The 19,566-nt window shown below is 37.5% G+C and overlaps 2 protein-coding genes across 14 annotated transcripts in view; both read right to left on the bottom strand.

The window, feature by feature from the left end:
- The window catches only part of NRG4 (neuregulin 4), a 103,920-nt gene that overhangs the window by 34,779 nt on the left and 49,575 nt on the right, over positions 1–19,566 (bottom strand). The gene's annotated exons all lie outside the window — the stretch shown is intronic.
- LOC120875501 (HIG1 domain family member 1A, mitochondrial-like) overlaps positions 1–19,566 on the bottom strand; it is a 61,192-nt gene that overhangs the window by 34,779 nt on the left and 6,847 nt on the right. Inside the window, 1 exon segment of the mRNA XM_040257355.1 lies at positions 9,735–9,888. The gene's annotated coding sequence lies outside the window, so the exon portion shown is untranslated.

Genomic DNA, 19,566 nt, shown 5'->3' with positions numbered 1-19,566 from the left:
TAGAAACCCCAAGTTTAAACCAACCCTTTGAGTTACTCATCACCAAACAGTCTCATGTATTTATTCAGAATACATGCATTAGTAAACTTCTGTTCTTCTCTTCTTAATTTCTGTCTAATTTGCAAGGCCTCAACCAATAAACCTAAGATGGGTAGAGGAAAAAGATTTTTCTCCTCCCTTACTAGGACATATATGCTACAGTAACAGTGTAAAGAAAAATCAACTGGAGTCTGATGCTGAGATGACCTAGACACTGAAATTAGCAGACAAGAACTTTAAATACCGAGGTTTAATGCTCAAGGACATAAAAGAAAATATAATCAATGAAGGAATAAGATAGCTCAGCAGAAAAATAGGAAATATGAAAAAATGATTAACATGGAAATTTTAGAACTCATAAAATAATATATGAAATAAAAAATTGATTGGATGGTCTTAACAGCAGATTGTAAATAATAGGAGGGTCAGTGAACTTAAACACAGATCATTACAAACTATCTGTTTAAAATGCAGAAAGATTTTTTTTTAAAAAGAAAGAAAAATCCAATGATTTATGGAACAGTATTAAAAGGTCAACATACTTATAATTGGAAACCCAAAAGGAGAAAAACTAGAGAATGGGGCAGGAAAAGAATATTTAAAGAAATGATGCTCTCAAATTTCCCAACTTTAGTGAAAGATAAATTTGCATATTGAAACGGCATATACCAAGCAAATTTAGGCACATCATAGTTAAATGGCTGGAGGGAAAAAAGAGAAAATCTTGAAAGTAATCAGAGAGAACAACACAGCACACATGGGGAAATAGTAATATGAATGATAGCTGACTTTGTATCAGAAGTCATAGAGGCCAGAAGACAGTAGAAGGAAATATTTAAAGTGCGGGAAAAAATTGAACCCAGAACTCTGTATTTTGCAGAAATACCCTTTAAATATGAAGGCAATAACAGCAGCACTACTCATAATGCCCAAAAGTAGGAAAAATCTCAAAGGTTCAATAACCGATAAGTGGAAAAATAAAATGTGTATCTACATAATACAACATTATTTGATGATAAAAATAAAGTACTGAGACATGCTACAAAATAGATAACTCTACAACATAAAACAACTTAGGCTGAGTCAAAGAAGCCATTCACAAAATAACCCTTATTGTCTCATTCCATCTGTATTAAATATCCAAAATAGGACAATGAGACTGAAAGTAGATTAAGTATGTGGGGGAGGATAGGGATTAATTACAAATGTTTGTGGTGTACTTCTAAGTGTGAAAGTGAATGTGTTAGTCACTCAGTTGTGTCCAACTCTTGGGATCCCATGGACTGTAGCCCCCCAGGCTCCTCTGTCCATGGAATTCTCCAGGCAACAATACTGGAGTGGGTTCCCTTCTCCAGGGAATCTTCCTGACACAAGGATCGAACCCTGGTCTCTGCATTGTAGGCAGGTTCACAGATTCTTTACCATCTGAGCCACCAGGGAAGCTTTTAGGAGAGGATGAAAATGTCCTAAGATTAGATTACAATGATATTTGATTGCATAACACTGTGAACATATGAAAAAACATTGAACTATTTACTTTAACTGGGCAAATTATATGATATGCTAATTATATCTCAATAAAGCTGTTAAGAAAAAGACTGAAGGCAATATAAAGACATTTTTAGATACAAGAAAAAAAGGTAACTCATGGTCAGCAGCCTGTTTTGTAAGAAAAATAAAAAGGAAGGTCTCCAGGCTTAAGGGAAATAACTAGATGGAGACAAATCTATAGAAAGGAATGATGAGCACTGGAAACAGTTAAAAAAACAGTGTCACTTAAATCTCCATTTAGAAAAATACATATGACAATTTAAGCCAAAAACAAAAATACTGTATTGTAGAGCTTACAGACTTATGTGGATACATTGCTTAGGATAATGACGGCATAAGGAATAGGGAAACAAGTGGAACAACATGGTTGGCAAGATTTCTGCATCTTATATGAAGTGAAAATTAGTCATGATTATATTAACTGTGAAGTTAAACCTGTGTATATTCTTGGAGCAAAAACTAAAAATATAATACAGAGGTAGTTAAAAGGCTTATAAATTAAAATGAAATTCTACCTTCATGTTTAGTCATTTTAAACAGTACTGGCCACAAGACTCATATTGTTGGTAGTCATGGGCTCAAGGACACAAAGAAAAAAAAAAATATAAGATATATAATACTTGCAACACACCTCAACTATATTTAGACTGTGCATTAAGTACAAGTAAGTAATACACTTACTGTGTTAAGTAAGATGCTGTACACTACTGATAAATGAATGAAGCAAGGTTATTTAACAAAAGCTAAATTATAAAGTCTATGAAGCAGAGATGAACAAATCCAAGGTCCTTCAAAAAATGGAGAATGGCTGTATATATATTAACATATCTAAAGAAAAAGCCTGTCAATCTGAGGAGCTGTTGGTCAGTAAGAGAAAGCCAGGGGCAAAGAGCACAAGAGGCAAACTTCAGCAGTACTCATCTAAGCACTAATAAAGAAGTTATGGGGCAGACTTCAAGTATTACAGTCCTAGGTAAGATTATTCCTCTTATGGAAATGAATGCACCAGGCTAGTGACAAATCCAATTTATATAATTTTGTTTCCATTCTATATTCCCTAAACAATCTTCTAATTATAAACTTGACTTCCCATGTGTAACAGTCTACACAGAGAAAATACGTGACTCACATTAACTCAAGTCTGTGTTAACTACCACTCAAAAATTAATACACTGGAATGGTTATTTTAGTTATTAGTCTCTACAGGCCCAGTTTGTGTTCATGAGAGATGAGAACTCCCTCCCCCCGCCATGCTATGCATGGGGCTTCCCTGGCAGCTCAGAAGGTAAAGAATCTGCCTGCAATGCTGGGGACCTGGGTTCAATCTCGGGGTCAGGAAGTTCCCCTGGAGAAGGAAATGGCTATCCACTCCAGTATTCTTGTCTGGGAAATCCCATAGACAGAGGAGCTTGGTGGGCTACAGTCCACAGCGTCACAAAGACTCACAAAGAGTCAGACAGGACAGATACACACATGTCACACTGTGCATAATTAGGTTTGAAAGCATGGAGACCAGTATTTCATAAGGCTACTTATTTTATGGCCTAGGTGTACAAACTTTACTGAGTAGTTCATTTTCTTTTTAATTACAAGAGTTTGAAATGTAAATCTTTGTATTATTAAAAAACTTAGTTTTGCTTTTAACAGTCGTGCTTGATTACATAAGACAGTGGCATAACGAGATACTGCTGACAAAAGAAAACATTAGTGAAAGGTCAGGAATTCAGATATAGTCCTTGACATAAGCTACCCCTTATAAGTAACAGAAAAGAGATAAGTAACAGAAAAGAGATTCATTCACAAAACTGGAAAATAGTGCCCAATTCTTGTTTATAATAATTTATTTTTACAGCAACTAGTGAATTGTTCACCTACATAATGATAGTATTAGATCTCAATATTACATTTGTTATTACTACATCTGCTTGTACTGTCTTGGTAGAAATCAGATAAAATGGTTGTATCAGAACGAAGAATGAACAGGTCCTAGATCAAACCTCAAATATTCCCAGTGAAATGTGTTATAAGAATTACATCATAAAGATCTATAAATATAAGATTTACACATTTTTTCTTGATAGCCATAATTAGCTCTATATTTTAAATTTCTATTTAACACATATTGGTTCAGATGCTTTGTAAAAAGGATGAGGCAGGTGTAAAACTGACAAAATTAATTTAATGATATTTTTAAGGCTTCTTTTCATGGCCTTTCCCTCATTTGAGCCCTTCCCATTCTAATACTTTATTAGACAAAGAAAATTTTCTAAGATTTTTTAGAAGCACTGGTTTATTATTAACTTAATGAGAGAAGGAAATGTGTAAACGAAAAAAGGGCAAAAAAAACAATTCAATACATCTCTGTAGAAAATCACAAATAACTTTTATTTTCAAATCCTATCTATTGTAAACATCTTCCTCACAGAATTTATTATATCTTAGCTTTGATTACTTGGTATTAAATATCCCTATTTTTCAGTGATAAGATTTCCAAATTCTTCTCTATCCTGGTTTTCCTCATCAACATTTTACCAAGAAATTTTTTTTTCTTTTAGCATTTATTATATTCCAGGACTTATACTGGATGGAGGCAATTCAAAGACAAGTAAGAGGATGCATTTCCTCTAAGGTGCTTATTATTCTATTAGGGAGCAGCATATACAGAAGTCATTTAAGTGACATAGTCATAAAGATGTCTAAAACATGTCTGAGTACATGAGAATATAATTACTAGCTGATGTTTAGGGTAATCCTCAAACTGGTGGCTTAATACAAGAAAAGTGTTTTATTCACAGGCAGTCCTTCTCCATCACTTTAATCTACTACCTTGAAAACATGGCCTCCAAGGTCACTGAGGTAGGAAAAAGACAGGCTGGAGTTTTTCAGGAAACAGTTGTCTGGGGCCAGGTTTGGAAGTGGCCTGAATCCCTTCCATTAACACTCTGTCCCAGAACTCAATCTTATGGATCCAACCTATCGACAAGTGGGGCTGGGAAATGTAGAAGACCCCAGAGATATTTATTGAACACTAACAGTCTCTGCCAGAGAGTGTAAATGGAGGCCAGTTAATTCTACTTGGAAAAGCTTTATAGAAAATATAATGCTTGAATTGGGTACCAGATCACTCTATCAGTTTTCCATTGTACATGATGAGAAAAACAAGAGAATCAACTGAAAAAATATTACAAACAATAAAAGAATTTAGCAGAATAGCTGGGCATCCATTCATTTGAAAGATAATTATTGAGCACTTGTTCTAGATCTATGGGAAACATCACTGAATTTAAAAAAAATTCTTAAATTTTTAAATTTAAAAAATCACAGAGTTTATAATTGATCCTGGGGAGATAGTAAACAATAAAGTAATGCAAAGATGGGCTCAATAAAGGACAGAAATGGTCTGGACCTAACAGAAGCAGAAGATATTAAGAAGAGGTGGCAAGAATACACGGAAGAACTGTACAAAAAAGATCTTCACGACCCAGATAATCATGATGATGTGATCACTCATCTAGAGCCAGACATCTTGGAAAGTGAAGTCAAGTGGGCCTTAGAAAGCATCACTATGAACAAAGCTAGTGGAGGTGATGGAATTCCAGTTGAGCTGTTTCAAATCCTGAAAGATGATGCTGTCAAAGTGCTGCACTCAATATGCCAGCAAATTTGGAAAACTCAGCAGTGGCCACAGGACTGGAAAAGGTCCATTTTCATTCCAATTCCAAAGAAAGGCAGTGCCAAAGAATGCTCAAACTACCGCACAATTGCACTCATCTCACACGCTAGTAAAGTAATGCTTAAAATTCTCCAAGCCAGACTTCAACAATACATGAACCGTGAACTCCCTGATGTTCAAGCTGGTTTTAGAAAAGGCAGAGGAACCAGAGATCAAATTGCCAACATCCGCTGGATCATGGAAAAAGCAAGAGAGTTCCAGAAAAACATCTATTTCTGCTTTATTGACTATGCCAAAGCCTTTGACTGTGTGGATCACAATCAACTGTGGAAAATTCTTCAAGAGATGGGAATACCAGACCACCTGACCTGCCTCTTGAGAAACCTGTATGCAGGTCAGGAAGCAACAGTTAGAACCGGACATGGAACAACAGACTGGTTCCAAAGAGGAAAAGGAGTACGTCAAGGCTGTATATTGTCACCCTGCTTATTTAACTTCTATGCAGAGTACATCATGAGAAAGGCTGGACTGGAAGAAACACAAGCTGGAATCAAGATTGGTGGGAGAAATATCAATAACCTCAGATATGCAGATGACACCACCCTTATGGCAGAAAGTGAAGAGGAGCTAAAAAGCCTCTTGATGAAAGTGAAAGAGGAAGTGAAAAAGTTGGCTTAAAGCTCAACATTCAGAAAACGAAGATCACAGCATCTGGTCCCATCACTCCATGGCAAATAGATGGGGAAACAGTAGAGACAGTGTCAGACTTTATTCTTTTGGGCTCCAAAATCACTGCAGATGGTGACTGCAGCCATGAAATTAAAAGACGCTTACTCCTTAGAAGAAAAGTTATGACCAACCTAGATAGTATATTCAAAAGCAGAGACATTACTTTGCCGACTAAGGTCCATCTAGTCAAGGCTATGGTTTTTCCTGTGGTCATGTATGGATGTGAGAGTTGGACTGTGAAGAAGGCTGAGTGCTGAAGAATTGATGCGTTTGAACTGTGGTGTTGGAGAAGACTCTTGAGGGTCCCTTGGACTACCAGGAGATCCAACCAGTCCATTCTGAAGGAGATCAACCCTGGGATTTCTTTGGAACGAATGATGCTAAAGCTGAAGCTCTGGTACTTTGGCCACTTCATGAGAAGAGTTGACTCATTGGAAAAGACTCTGATGCTGGGAGAGATTGGGGGCAGGAGGAGAAGGGGACAACCCAGGAGGAGATGGCTGGATGGCATCACGGACTCGATGGACGTGAGTCTGAGTGAACTCCAGGAGATGGTGATGGACAGGGAGGCCTGGCGTGCTGCGATTCATGGGGTCGCAAAGAGTTGGACACGACTGAGCAACTGAACTGAACTGAAAAGTAAACAAGGGCTTTCCTGGTGACTCAGTGATAAAGAATCTGCCTGCCAATGCAAGAGACACAGGTTTGATCCCTGATCTGGGAAGATCTCACATGCCATGGAGTAACTAAGCCTGTGTGCCACAACTAATCAGCCCGTGCTCTAGAGCCCAGGAGCCACAACTACTGAGCCCATGTGCCACAGCTAGTGAAGTCCGCGCATCCTAGAGCCTCTGCAACAAGGGAAGCCACTGCAATGAAAAGCCCATGCGCCACAAGTAGAGAGTAGCCCCTGCTTGTCACCATCAGAGAAGAGTCCGTGTAGTTATGAAGATCCAGCACCAGCAAAAATAAAATAAATAAAAATTATTTTAAAAATAAATAAAAAATCAGATAGAATGTTAGTAGATAATAAGAGATGCGGATAAAGGAAGAAAGGAAATGGGAGAAGAATAGGTTTCATTTTTAAATAGTGGTCCAGAAGTTGGCAGTGAAGAGATGAGTGAGATGAGGGAGTTAGCCATGAGGATGTCTTGAGGAAGAGCATTCTATCACAGAAGGGAAAACCAGGACATTGTCTTAAAGTCAGGAACTTTCTTGGCATTGGGGAACACTAAGGATGTCAGCGTGGCTGAAGCAGACGGAACAAGAGGAGAGGAACAGGATATGAGGGTAGAGAAATATGACAGCCATTTAAGCCTCTGGTCTTTATGTGAGTGAAATGGAAAGTCATTGAAGAGTTTTAAATATAGGAGTAACATGATATTTATTAAGTTTACGTGTAAAATGATTTATATTTGCAGCAAAACATAAAATCTATAGGAAAAAACTAGAGAAATGTGCAAAATTTATATAAAATGTTTTTAAAACACCCCTAAAGGACACAAAAGGGAATTTGAATAAGTAAGAAGACATGTATTATTCTTGGATAAAAAGACTCAGCACTATATAAAATTTTTTTCCTTACATGAATGTATCAATTTAATGCAATTAATAAAAAATAACTGTCCTTATGTGAATCAATTTAATGCAACCCCACTCAAAAAAATCCACAGTCTTTCTTTCTGGACAGATAAATTAATTCTAAAAGTTCATATGAAAAAATTAAAAATCAAGGGTGGTTGGGGTGTTCTGATGCAAAACCTAGTCTTACTATATATTAAATCTCACTATAAAGATCCAACAATTAAAAGAAGTTGCTATTGGCGCATGAACAGGCCAAAGGAAAATGAGAGAAATTCCAGAAAAAATTCAAATACTTACATTTGAAACTTAGTATATAACAAAGCTGTCATTTCAAATCAGTAGAGGAATTCAAGCATTTAATAAATACTGAGTATCTATTATGTTTCAGGCACAATTCCAGCAGTAAACATGAGTAAAAGTTCTTGTCCTTATGAGGATGACATTCTAATGGGAATTATGACATTAAATCAATACTGTTGAGAGGACTGGGTAGTTTTATTGAAGAAGATAAATCTGGACCATATACATATTCTAAGTAGAATAAATTTTTAACTTTTAAAAAAGAACCTGAAACAAACATGAGAAAATTCGTTATAACCTTGGAGTAAGAAAGACTTTTCTAAGTATGACTCAAATTTGAAGTTTAAGAAAAAAGACAGAAGACTGAAAATTTTGACTGCAGACAAATAAAGGAACTACTGCATGGAAAAGTAAACACCGTAGGGTAGGTAAAAAGAAACATAATAAACTATAAATAATTATTTTAAATTAATATTATACATAAAAGGCTGCTGCTGCTAAGTCACTTCAGTCGTGTCCGACTCTGTGTAACCCCATAGACGGCAGCCCACCAGGCTCTCTGGGATTCTCCAATGCATGAAACTGAAAAGTGAAAGTGAAGTCGCTCAGTCGTGTCTGACTCTTCTCGACCCCATGGACCGCAGCCTACCAGGCTCCTCTGTCCATGGAATTTTCCAGGCAAGAGTACTAGAGTGGGGTGCCATCGCCTTCTCCGCATAAAAGGCTAACCTCCCCAATATAAGACACATTCTATAAATAAAAAGGATCAATGACCCAAGTTTAAAAAATAAGCAAATATGTGAACAAACATTTATCAAAAAAGATAACTAGTATTTAAGCAATGAAAGATGTCTGACTTTACTTATAATTAGGAAAATATAAATGAAAAGAACACTGAGATACTATGGTTTTAATCCATATTTGCAAAACTCCAGAAGTTTGACAACTCTGTTGTAATGGAAACAGTTACTCAAATACATTACTGGTGGGAGTTCAAAATAGTATTATAATCCCCATAGAGAACTATTTGACAACACCTATTAAAATCACAAAAGTATGTACCTTCAACCCTGAAATCTTACCTCTAGGAATTTACTTTACAGATAAGTGATTTCATACATGTGCAGATTTATACACAGTTATATGCTTCAGCATTGTGTAAGCAGTAACGTCCAATGATGAGTTCAAAGAGCTAAAGAATGAAGAGAAAATCAAACCCAAAGAAAGTGCAAAAAAGAATTAACGAGCAGATATTAGCCAACACTACTTGTGCTTAAATTTTTCATAACATCTTTGGGCAAGAGGAGTTTGTTTCCCAAATTTCATAGCTGAGTCAAATGTAAGTCAAAGAAGTGAGGCAAATAGTCCACAAGCATACAGCTTGTATGGGCAAAGACAGTTTCACAGCTATGCTGAAGTCAGTTCAGTTCAGTTCAGTTCAGTCGCTCAGTCGTGTTTGACTCTTTGCGACCTCATGAATCGCAGCACGCCAGGCCTCCCTGTCCATCACCAATTCCTAGACCCTGTATTCTTAAACAAAACTCAACACTGTCTGCTATGAAAATACGTTGTTACCTTGTTGTTGTTATTTAGTCGCTAAGTCCTGTCCAATTCTTTTGCAACCCCAAGGACTGTGTCCCACCAGGCTCCTCTTTCCATGGAATTTTCCAGGCAAGAATATATACGCTATGACTGTTTATTCCAGGCCCAGAAAGTTATCCTAAGAAAAAAACTGAAACGAGAACTCCACTCCATATGTACAGAGCTGCTTATTCATTCCACAAATATTTGTTGATTGTTCACTATGTGTCAGGAAATATCCTTAAGTAATTTATAAGAAATAAATGCAGGCACTAACCTGACAGAGGCGACAGGCAAGTGTCCCATTCCCAGGGCTTCTCCCTAAGTCCTGCCAGAACCGGTAGTCACGTGGAGCCCTCTCGCCGGGGGGATGCCCCTTGACTGTCAGGCTCTCTTGGCCAGAGGGGAATGCATTTCCAAGCCTCACAGGTCTGAAACCATAGCAAGGCAGCTGAAGAGACTATAAACATCCAGGGCAAAGTTAAACAATAAGGTTCATCTCCTACACAAGGCCACTCCTTCAAAATTGGGAGCAAGAGCTATCTTGCCTAACACATAGAAACAAATACAGAGTCAACCAAAATGAGGAAACAGAGGAATATGTTCCAAATGAAAGAATAAGCTGAACTCCAGGAAAACAAAAAACAAAAAACCCTAAGTGAAATGGCGATAAGTCGTTTACCTACCAAACAGTTAAAAGTAATAGTCATAAAGACACCAAACTTGGAAGAAGAAAGGATAAACACAGAGATAACTTCAACAAAGAAACAGAAAATATAAGAAAGCACCAAATAGAAGTCAGAGAGCTGAAGAATACAATAAATGAACTAAAAAAATACACTGCTGTTGCTGCGTCACTTCAGTCATGTCAGACTGTGAGACCCCATAGACGGCAGCCCACCAGGCTCCCCCGTCCCTGGGATTCTCCAGGCAAGAACACTGGAGTGGGTTGCCATTTCCTTCTCCAATGCATGAAAGTGAAAAGTGAAGTCGCTCAGTCGTGTCCAACTCTTCCCAACCCCATAGACTGCAGCCTACCAGGCTCCTCCACCCATGGGATTTTCCAGGCAAGAGTACTGGAGTGGGTTGCCTTTACCTTCTCCCAAAAAACAAATACACTGGAGGGGTTCAACAGCAGACTAGATGAAGGAGAAATAGTGTTCTAGGGTACAGGACACTCTGTGGAACTCACCAAAACAGAGCAGGAAAAAAAAAGATTTTAAAAAGAGAAGACAGCTTAAAGGACCAATGGGACAGCATCAAATACAAGAAAATTGACATTATAGGGGTCTCAGAAGGAGAAGAGCAAGAGAAAAAGGGGCAGAAAGCTTATGCAAAGAAACAATGACTGAAACTTCCCTAACTTAAGGACACAGACATTCACACATATGAATGTCAAATCATTATGCTATACATCTGAAATGAATGGAATGTTGCATGTCAACCATACTTCATTAGAAATGACATCAAGAGATAAGGCAATTTAAAAAAAGCATTTATGAGATAATGTTAAATGGAAAAAGCTGACTACTATCTTTAATTTATCTAACATAAAAACAACTGGTCATAAGGCTCAGGCTAAGGGCTGAACTGATGTGAAGTTATGTGATTTGGGATGGGGACTAAGATAAATTAATTACTAATTTAAAAGTTTCATTGGGAAAAAAAAATCAATGAAATAGGAAACAAAAATGCAATTGAGAAAAATAAAAAAAGCTTAAAACTGGTGTTGAAAAAAATAATAAATAAACCTCTAGGAAAAAAAGAAAAAACACAAAGCATTTATATCAGAAATTAAAAGGTGACCATCACTATAGATACAGACTTTTCAGATATTTAAAAGGTAATAAGAGAATAATATTGCATAGGAACCTGGAATGTTAGGTCCATGAATCAAGGTAAATTGGATGTGATCAAATAGGAGATGGAAGAGTGAACATTGACATTTTTGGAATCAGTGAACTAAAATGGATGGGAATGGGTGGATTTAATTCAGATGACCACTATATCTACTACTGTGGGCAAGAATCCCTTAGAAGGAATGGTGAAGCCCTTTATAGTCAACGAAAGAGTCTGAAATGCAGTACTTGGTTGCAATCTCAAAAATGACAGAAATGATCTGGATTGGTTTCCAAGGCAAACCATTCAACATCACAGTATTCCAAGTCTATGCCCCAAGCACTGATGCAGAAGAAGATGAAGTTGAACGATTCTATGAAGACCTACAAGACCTCCTAGAACTAACACCAAAAACGATGTCCTTTTCATCATAGAGGACTGGAATGTAAAAGTAGGAAGTCAAGAGATACCTGGAGTAACAGTCTAGTTTGGCCTTAGAGCACAAAATAAAGCAGGGCAAAAGCTAACAGAATTTTGGCAAGAGAATGCATTGACGCATTGGTCATAGCAAACACCCTCTTCCAACAACACAAGAGGTGACTCTACACATGGACATCTCTAGGTCGTCAACACTGAAATCAAATTGATTACAGTATTTGCAGCTGAAGATGGAAAAGCTCTATACAGTCAGCAAAAACAAGACCGGGAGCTTACTGTGGCTCAGATCATCAACTCTTTATTATAAAATTCAGGCTCAAACTGAAGAAAGTAGGGAAAACCACTAGGCCATTCATACAACCTAAATCAAACCTCTTATGATTATACAGTAGAGGTGATGAATAGATTCAAGGGATTAGATCCAATAAGAGTGCCTGAAGAACTATGGACAGAGATCTGTAACATTGTACAGGAGGTGGTGACCAACACCATCCTCAAGAAAAAGAAATGCAGGGAGGCAAAGTGGTTGTCTGAGGAGGCCTTACAAATAGCTGAGAAAAGAAGAGAAGCGAAAGGGAAAGATAAACCCAATTGAATGCAGAGTTCCAGAGAATAGAAAGGAGAAATAAGAAATCCTTTTTAAGTGAACAATGCAAAGAAACAGAGGAAAACAATAGAATGAGAAAGACCAGAGATCTCATTAAGAAAATTGGAGATACAAAGGGAACATTTCATGCAAAGAGGGCACAATAAAGGACAAAAATAGCAAAGACTTAACAGAATAGAGAGATTAAGAAGAGGTGGCAAGAATATACAGAAGAACTGTACAAAAAAGCTCTTAATGACCCAGATAACCACAATGGTATGATCACTCACCTAGAGCCAGACATCCTGGAGTGTGAGGTCAAGTGGGCCTTAGGAAATGTGGTTATGAACAAAGTTAGTGGAGCTGATGGAATTCCAGCTGAGCTAACTAGAATCCTAAAAGATGATGCTGTTAAAGTGCTGTACTCAATATGCCAACAAATTTGGAAAACGCAGCAGTGGCCTCAGGACTGGAAAAGGTCAGCTTTTATTCCAATACCAAAGAAAGGCAATGCCAAAGAATGTTAAAATTATCGTACAGTTGCACTCATTTCATGTGCTAGCAAGATTATGTTCAAAATCTTTCAGGCTAGGCTTTACCCTATGTGAACCAAGAAATTTCAGATGTATAAGCTGGATTTAGAAAAGGCAGAGGATCAGAGATCAAATTGCCAACATCCATTGGATCACAGAAAAAGCAAGGGAATTCCAAAAAAACATCTACTTCTGTTTCATTCACTACGCTAAAGCCTTTTACTGTATGGATCACAACAAAAACTATGGAATATTTCTGAAGAGATGGGAATACCAGACCACTTTACCTGCCTCCTGAGAAATCTATATGCAATTTAAGAAGCAATAGTTAGAACTGGACATGGAAAAAAGGACTGGTTCAAAATTGGGAAAGGAGTATGTCAAGGCTATATATTGTAGCTGTGCTTACTTAACTTATATGCAGAGTACATCATGTGAAATACGGGGCTAGATGACTTCACAAGCTGGAATCAATATTGCCAGGAGAAATTATCAACAAACTCAGATATGCAGATAATACCACCCTAATGGCAGAAAGCAAAGAGGAACTAAAGAGCCTCTTGAAGGTGAAAAAGGAGAGTGAAAAAGCTGGCTTAAAACTCAACATTCAAAAAACGAAGATCATGGGATTCGATCCCATCACTTCATGGCAAATAGATGGGAGAAAAGTGGAAACTGCCAGATTTCAGTTTCGGGCTCCAAAATCACTGTGGATGGTGACTGCAGCCACAGAATTAAAAGATACTTGCTCCTTAGAAGAAAAGCTAAGACCAACCTAGACAGTGTACTAAAAAGCAGAGACATCACTTTGCTGACAAAGGTCTATATAGTTAAAGCTATGGTTTTTCCAGTAGTCATGTATGGATGTGAGAGTTGGACCATAAAGGAGGCTGAATACCGAAGAATTGATGCTTTTGAACTGTGGTGTTGGAGAAGACTTGAGAATCCCTTGGACAGTAGTTAGATCAAAGCAGTCAATCCTAAAGGAAATCAACCCTGAATATTCATTGGAAGGACTGATGCTGAAGCTGAAGCTCCGACACTTTGGCCACCTGATGTGAAGAACTGACTCACTGGAAAAGACCCTGATGTTAGGAAAGATTGAAGGCAAGAGGAAAAGGGCATAACACATACACACTTTTGAACTGTGCTGGAGAAGACTCTTGAGAGTCCTTTGGACTGCAAGGAGTTCACACCAGTCAATTCTTGACTATTCACTGGAAGTACTGACGCTGAAGCTGAAGCTCCAATACTTTGGCCATGTAATGCCAAGAGCCAACTCATTGAAAAAGACTGATGCTGGGAACGATTGAAGGCAAAAGAAGAAGGAGGCTGCAGAGGGTGAAATTGTTAGATAGCATTACTGACTCAACGGACATGAATTTGAGCAAATTCTGGGAGTTGGTGAAGGACAGAGAAGCCTGGCATTCTACAGTCCATAGGGTCACAAACAGCTGGACACAACTTAGCAACTGAACAACAACAACAATATATATATTACTATATAGAAAATGCTGTGCAGTGCTTAGTTGCTCAGTTGTGTCTGACTCTGCAACCCCATGGACTGTAGCCTGCCAGACTCCTCAGTCCATGGGGATTCTCCAGGCAAGAATACTGGAGTGGGTTGCCATGCCTTCCTCGGGGGGATCTTCCTGACCCAGGGATCGAACCCATGTCTCCCGCATTGCAGGCAGATTCTTTACCAGCTGAGCCACCAGGGAAGCCCAAGAATACTGGAGTGGGTAGCCTATCCCTTCTCCAGGGGATCTTCCCACCCCAGGAATCAAACCAGGATCTCCTGCTCTGCAGGCGATTCTTTACCAGCTAAGCTACCAGGGAAGCCCATATATAAAATAAATAAATATTAATAATGACCTACTATATAGCACAGGGGCCTCCCAGGTGGCTCAGTGGGTAAAGAATCTGCCTGCAATGCAAGAGATGCAAGAGACTCTGGTTCGAACCTTGAGTTGGGAAGATTTCCTTGAGGAAGGCACAGCAACCCACTCCAGTATCCTTGCCTACAGAATCCTACATACAGAAAGCCTCACGGGCTACAGTCCATAGGGTCGCAAAGAGTAGGACACGACTGAAGTGACTGAGCATGCATATAGAGCCCAACGGAACTCTACTCAGTACTATGTAATGACCCATGTGGGAAATGGGTCTAAAAAAGTGGGGATATATGTATAACTGATTCACTGTGCTATACAACAGAAAGTAACACAACATTGTAAATTAGCTATACTCCAATTTAAAAAAATAGGGTTTCCCTGGTGGCTCAGTTGGTAAAGAAACCATCCACAGTGCAGGAGACCTGGGTTCAATCCCTGGGTCTGGAAGATCCCCTAGAGAAGCAAAAGGCAACCTATTCCAGTATTCTTGCCTGGGGGGTTACAGTCCATGTGGTTGCAAGAGTTAGACATGACTTAGCGACTATACCACCATCAATTAAAAAAATAACAATACTGAGCCACTGAATCAAAAAATAGTATATGTGACTCCAAACACATGCACACTGACACATCTGAATCACAAGTTTCAAAATAATACTTATACTCATTATGTACTATTTATTCTAATATTTTTTTCTGTTCTTTTCATTAATTTTAAGACATGTCAATGAAAATAAACAGAATGTAGGATGGAAAAATAAAACTCAATCATTCCAATAAAGACAGAAAAGGTGAAGTTCAACTAACTGTATGTGTTTATAGACACACACTGGAAAATTGAAAGAAAAATGTATACTAGTCAAGTAACAAAAAAAGGAAGGCTAGTTTAACACATTAAGACAAAAAATATTAGCAATGAAGAAGGTTCACTATATCATGATAAAAAAAGGACACTTCACCAGAAGACCTGGAAGAGAAAACGGCAACCTACTCTAGTATTCTTGCCTGGAAAATCCCATGGACAGGGGAGCCTGGCAGGCTGTAGTGCATGGGGTTGCAAAGAGTTGGACATGACTAAGCATACGCGCGCACACACACACCCCAGAAGACATAACCATTCTAAATTAATATATGCTTAATAACACTGCCTCAAATACATTCAGCAAAAATTAACAGAAATCATGGTATTAAAGATCCAAAATTAGTGAGAAATTTGGACATAATCCTTTAGTTACTGATAAATCATGAAGATAAAATTATTAAGGATATGAGAGATTAATATATGCTTAATAACATTGCCTGAAATACATTCAGCAAAAATTAACAGAAATCATGGTATTAAAGATCCAAAATTAGTGAGAAATTTGGACATTATTAAGGATATGAGAGATTTGAACAGCTCATTATAACAAGCCTGAACTAAAGTATATACATAAAACTCGACATCTATCAATTAAAGAATCCACAATCTTCTCTTGTAGACACAGACCATTTAAAATTCTGTACGTGAATCAGGCTCCAGAGCAAATCTCAATACTAACAAACTGATAACATGTAGTCCTCAACTTTAAAATAATAGCTTAAAAAAAGAAAATCACTGTGCTAAATAAGCAAATAAAGAAACTAGATAAGAAAAACCAAAGGATGCTGGTTTGAAAGTCCAAATAAGAATAAAAAATAGAGACAGAGGAAAAAGACCAAGGTGTAAGAAAGAGTAAATTAAATTTGTAAAGCCTATTTGTTTATTGCCACTGTAGTATTTCTAAGTATTTTATTAATTTACTTATATATTTCACGCAAGAAAAATATACTGACCACTGATTCAGAGATGAATCAATAATTATTTAAACTGTCATCTACCATGGGCAAGGCAATTTCCTAAATGGTAAGAATGATGGGGGATATTTATTGTAGAATAAAGAGAGTATATATGTGATACAAAATATAAGGCAATAAATTCCACACATTTCTCTGTACAGAGAAGAGGAGATTTTGATTTGTGATGAGGTGAGTGATTAGGAAGGAGGCAACCTTGAAATATAAGTAGGATTTGAATATGCACATGCGTTTGTACTCAGTCGCAAGTCAATTCCACTCTTTGTGACTCTATGAACTGTAGTCTGCCAGGCTCCTCTGTCCATGGGACTTCCCAGGCAAGTATTCTGGAGTGAGATGCCAACAGACAGGAAGAAAAGGAAGGGTGAGAAAATGCAAAATGTATCTAACATAAATAGTAAACGGTTCTAGGTAGAACTCAGACCAAGGAAGAATAGAAGATCACAAAGGTGGTTTGGGGGCAAACAGTAGATGTCTCTAAAAGCTATGGGAAAAGGTGAAACTTTATTGTATCTGTGGCAGATGGGTAGGTATGAAGGTTGTCACCGAAGTTTTATTTTAGCAGAAGTAGTGATGAGGATTAGGGTCCAAGAAAATTGGCTAGGAAACCATTTCTATAGACAAATCAGGGATTAAGGTATGAGCTAACACAATGATTGTAAGAACACAGAGGGCTAGAAAGATGAGAGACCTACAGCAAAGGCAGAATTTTGACCTGACAACCAGACAAGGGTTCAATGACAGTTAAAGATGAATCAGTGAGTGACAAGGTGGTTGGATTGTCAGAAATAGGGAATGTAGGAAATAGTATGAGTTGGGATGGGAAATGAGTGTGCCTTTACAGATAGGCAATATAGCCTGTAGGACTGTATTAGAAACATGGTCCTAAAATTATTAGAAGGCAATTATTTTTACAAAATACGATTTTAAACTTATCTGCCATTCAGTTTCACTGAACCCTTAGTCACTATATTTCTTCCTTTTTTCTCAAGGTCCCTTTTGTTCCTCCTGACTTCACCTTCTTCCAGTATGTTTAATAACTCCAGGGTATACCTTGTACTGTGCAGCAAGTGCTAATCTCAAAGAATCTCCTGTGATCACACAACATGGTGGCCTTGCTTCCTTCCTAGCCATTACGAATCGTGGGGCATGGTTTCAACTTCTCAATTACTACCACTATTAAAGTCTGAAATTAGGAAGAAATAGATTCTTAAGCCTGGCATGAGTTCCAAGCAAAGCAGCCCATTCTCTTTCATTAGTCACTCTTTGAAAATAAACTAAAAATGCACCTATATAAAATGCAAAAGCAGAGTGACAACCTAAGTGCTATGGACTAAGCATCTGTGGCCCCCACAAAATCATATGTTGAATTTCATAACCCTAATACAATACTATTAGGAGGTAGAGGCTTTGTGAGGTGATTAACTCATGAGGATAGAACCCCTCATGAATGGGATTAGCAACCTTATAAAAGAGGCTCTAGTGAACGCGCTCTTCCTGCCATGCATGGCATGATCTTCTGTAATTTTCTGAATATGTTTTATAACCCTTTAAAAAGCCTCCAAAACACAAAACTTCTTAAGTCAAGGGTCAAACAAAAACAATCTGGCCTGCGGTCTGTAATTTGCTTACACCTAGAGGAAGGTCCTCCTCATTCTATCATATGTTGTCTCTGCAGTCTGATAGCTGGCTCCTTACCAGCTCTTCCTGGCAATAAATCTGCCAGTCAAAAGTTCTACCCAGGTACATCTGCAAACCAGGAAGCAGCCACTCCCCAGAAACCAACCAGGCTGGTGCCCTGATCTCAGACTTCTGGCCTTTAGAACTATGAGAAATACATTTTGTTCCTCATAAGCCACTCAGTCTATGGTGTTTTGCTATAGTAGCCTGAACTAAAACAATAGATTTCTTCCCATTTCAATGACTTTCCATATTTCAATACTCTTTAACTCTTTCTTTCCACTTACTCAGTGCAGTATAACAGACAGTTAGTATACAGTCAGTTAATTTTTCATTTTCTCCTTATTTTTCTATTTCCTTAGGTCTCCTCTCCACCTTTTCTCTAAGGTTTTTCTAAGAATGAAACATGGAAATGTAAATAAAGAATATGGTCAGTAAAGAAATCTAAGGGGATAATGGAAATATTTCATATTTTGTGGTGGTGGTGGTGGTCTCACAGGTATAAACCTTAGTCAAAATTCATCAGTTATGCACTTACATGAATGTTGTTTATCATACATAAATTATATTTCAGTAAATGGATTTAAAATGTAATCTAATGTAAAGCACCTGGAGGGTGACAAATAATTGCTAATTTGTTCCTCTATCCCCTTCTTTTTTCACTTAAGAGGAAAAAAAATACCTATTTTTAAAAATAGTCATTATTCCTTCCATGAAAACTTCTAAAAACTTCCTGAGATAATTATAAGGTTATTTCTCTGTCTCTCCTCCTCCACACTAAATCCCAACATTCTTCTCTTTTTCTGAAAATTTCACTTTCCTATTCCTTTATTTAATATGGTCTTAAATCTAGATTCTCTCTCTCTCATTTCAGTTAAATAACAAAAACAGAGTAATTGACACACATGCTACAAAATTTCTTTGGATGTCAGCTCTGCTAAAATCTATGAACACTGCTGGTAGTACTATGTTGTTAGTTCACATATTAAAAGAGGTTTCTTATAACCCCCTTTAATCCTATTCAACCAAACTCACATGAAGTCAGCTATACACATACTATTTTCAAGTCTCTTATTAATCACTAGATATAACTATACTCCCAAAGTGAATCATAGTCTTTTAAAACAATAAAAACTAAGATCCTTTCTTTTCAAAATTTGCTCCCACCGTTAAAAAATCTTAACTCTCCATTTTCTTTTTAATATATCAAATGAAGTCTTGGTACCAACACAGTTGTCATGTACTTATATATTCCAAATCAAAGCAAAATATCTCATGGTATGTTTTCTTATATTAGTGAAT

This window comes from Oryx dammah, unplaced genomic scaffold (assembly GCF_014754425.2).
Source record: "Oryx dammah isolate SB20612 unplaced genomic scaffold, SCBI_Odam_1.1 HiC_scaffold_16, whole genome shotgun sequence".
In the NCBI taxonomy this organism is placed as follows: domain Eukaryota; kingdom Metazoa; phylum Chordata; class Mammalia; order Artiodactyla; family Bovidae; genus Oryx; species Oryx dammah.
Note: the sequence above shows the minus strand (reverse complement) of the source record. Positions and strands in the feature narration are given on the sequence as shown.